This window comes from Penaeus monodon, chromosome 11 (assembly GCF_015228065.2).
Source record: "Penaeus monodon isolate SGIC_2016 chromosome 11, NSTDA_Pmon_1, whole genome shotgun sequence".
NCBI lineage: Eukaryota > Metazoa > Arthropoda > Malacostraca > Decapoda > Penaeidae > Penaeus > Penaeus monodon.
In genome coordinates, this window is record NC_051396.1 from 46,054,916 (window position 1) to 46,057,927 (window position 3,012).

General features: G+C 42.4%; 1 long non-coding RNA gene across 1 annotated transcript in view; it reads left to right on the plus strand.

Annotated features, from left to right (window-relative positions):
* Window positions 1-1,300: 1,300 nt before the first annotated feature.
* Window positions 1,301-3,012, plus strand: part of LOC119578992 — a 6,115-nt gene continuing 4,403 nt past the window's right edge. The window contains exons 1-2 of the long non-coding RNA XR_005229236.1: window positions 1,301-1,553; window positions 2,580-2,720. This is a non-coding gene — a long non-coding RNA (uncharacterized LOC119578992). The remainder of the gene's footprint in view (window positions 1,554-2,579; window positions 2,721-3,012) is intronic.

Consider the following 3,012-nt stretch of genomic DNA (forward strand, 5'->3'; position numbering starts at 1 on the left):
TATTTATGCTTTGATTTTAAATATATTTATTGTTATTTTTAAGATATTTATTGATAGATTTTTAAAGTTTTAAACATTTTAATATTTCTATTCAACAAGGCATTCGCCGCTAATGACCTGATTATTTTAAATAATCAATCAATCAATCTCTCTTCCCTCATTCCCTCTCTCCCTCTCTTCCCTCATGCCCTCTCTCTCTCTCTCTTCCCTCATGCCCTCTCTCTCTCTCTTCCCTCATTCCCTCTCTCGCTCTTACCCCTTTCCCTCTTCCCTAATTCCCTCCCCCTCTCCCCCTCTCCCTACCGTCCTCCCTTTCCCCCTCTCCCCACCTTTCTCTCCCTCTCTCCACCTTCCACCCCTTCCTCCTTCTCTCTACCTTCCTCCCCCCCTTCTCCCCCCCTACAAAATTGTATTTATTATATTTGTTAATTTAAACTTTCATCTAAAGCATAAGTTCCGGTATATCCACGTTAAAGCATTAACGTAAATATATCGATGCCTGTGTTATAGATGAAAGTTTAAATTAACGAAACATTTAATAAGCGCAGGCTCTCATATAGGTAGGCCTATATATATATATATATATATATATATATATATATATATATATATATATATATATATATAAGTTTATACAATATATATTTCTATCTGCCTGGTGTGTGTGTGTGTGTGTGTGTGTGTGTGTGTGTGTGTGTGTGTGTGTGTGTGTGTGTGTGCGTGTGTGTGTGCTCATGTCGGTAACCCTGAACTGTCACGTAGGATCGAAGATTTTGAGAGCGACTGTGGATATGGCAGTTGTAAACGACAATGACATTCCAACGGTCGTTTTTAACACGATCCTTCCCAAAATCTGACTAGAAACGCGGCTGTAAATGGCAATTAAGCATTTTACTAATACGGCCGAAGGTCATGCCTTGGAAACGGATTTAAAGCGTCTCCTTTGCCTAGCAACGAGAGAATTGAAAGTGCGCGCAAAGTGTAGTGTTTATTTACTTTCTCTAACGACTGAAAATCAAGGAAATTGTTGGCTGTAGCATTTAATTTCATTCATACTTTCCCACGTAAAAGACAGAACATTTGAATGAAGCTGAAATCTAAGGGACCCTTGATAGAAAACCAACAAGATCGATTTCCTTGCCTTGCTCTCATGACTCGCAGGAGCATGAAAAGAAAGAAAGAAATTAAAAAAAAAAAGAAAAGACAGAACTCATCACTCCTGCCATGCGTTCCTTTAGTTTTATTATACTTTATTTACGTGTTTTGGAAGAATGAATGTCCTGGCGCTGTGCGCGTGCGCGTCGTGCCTCCGGGAGACTCGCCGGCGACGCCATTGCGGGAGGAACGCCGGAGGGAATGTTTCTTTTCCTTTGCTGCGTCGATTCCGGGTCGCTTTTAAGGCCGGTTAGTGGATATACAGGACAAAGAGACTTTAGTCTCTATCTCAGCCTGATATGTGAACCCGTCAAGTTCCCCAAATGCCGAAAAAAGTGGCGAGAAACGAAGCAATTGTGGCCAAAGACGGAAGGGAAGAAACGTTTCGCTATAAAAAGGTACGTGACTTGACCCTGGGGGCCCTGGGTGTCGGTAGGAAGCTCAGAAAGCGAAGGAAGAGGCTTGGGAAACGCTAAAAAGTCAGCTTTTCGAGAACCCGAGCCACACTTTGTATCCCGAAGCCAGATTTTTTTTCTCGAAGCTTTGTACGACGAACAGAAGGAAAAAGATTCCGAGTGAAAAGCGCAAAGCGATTTGGGCAGAAAGTCCGTTTTCAGGAAAGGCGGCCACGGTTCGAGCAATGCAGTTAAGATAAAGATAAACTGTTTCGTTGCACGTTAGTGAACATCACGCGACAGAAAGCCTAACCTTACCTGCCTTCTGTTTAGTCCCTAGACAAGCCCCCCCCCCCCCTTATTAGCACCTCGTGTACAGTAACATTCGTTATAGAAAAGAAAATGCGACACCGTCAGTGTGTGGGTGAAGCACAAAGTTATAGATGAAAGGTTAAATTAACAAATCATTTAATAAACGCATGCCATCATATATATAGGCCTATGTATATCAAGAGACATGTAGATTTATACAATACACATTCTCTCTCTCTCTCTCTCTCTCTCTCTCTCTCTCTCTCTCTCTCTCTCTCTCTCTCTCTCTCTCTTTATTTGCTCTATCGTTTGCATGCATTATCTCCCATATAAAATATAGCTGTATGAAACTGGACCCTTACACATTTGAGTTTCATACGAGTAATAAAGATTACCAATAATGTTATAATTTCAGGTGTTCATATGCTGATGATTGTCTATTTATGTTATATATATATATATATATATATATATATATATGTATTTGTATTGTGAATCATGCATAGGAAGTGTGAGAGTTTTGCGATATATCTAGTGGGTTTGTTGTGAACAAATGTTGATTAATCTTCTTTGTTGTTGTACTCCTGTCAAGTACTCCAGATGATATTAAGGAATTACTATTTAGTTATATCATATGTATGTTTGTTGTGTGATGATTTCCATGGCCAGTGTGACTTGATTCTAAAAGCATTTTGTTAATTTTAAACTGTCTTTCAGCCTGACCGTTTCCTGCCTGGTTTCCTGTGCTGCCTTCACGGAGCTTTACTCAGAAGAACAAAGCTGGTGCTTCTGGAGGGGATTTCAATGGACAGCCCGGAGAGCAGCTCGCACAAGACATCGCTTACCCTCGTAATGCTGGTGAGTTCACGGGTAACGGTGGAGACGGGGGAGAGGGAGAAAGGTGGAGAGAGGGAGGAGAGGGAGAAAGTGGAGAGAGGGAGAGAAGGGGGAGGGGGAGGAAGAGAAGAGGGGGAGAAGGGGGAGTGTGAGGAAGGTTGGGAAAGGGGGAGAAGGGGGAAGGTGAAGAAGGTGGGGAGAGGGGGAGAAGGACAGGGAGGAGAGGGAGAAAGATAGAGAGAGAAGGGGGAGATGGAGAAAGGTGGGGAGACATGACATGAGGAAGGAAAGTGACGAGAGGGGGAGAAGGGGA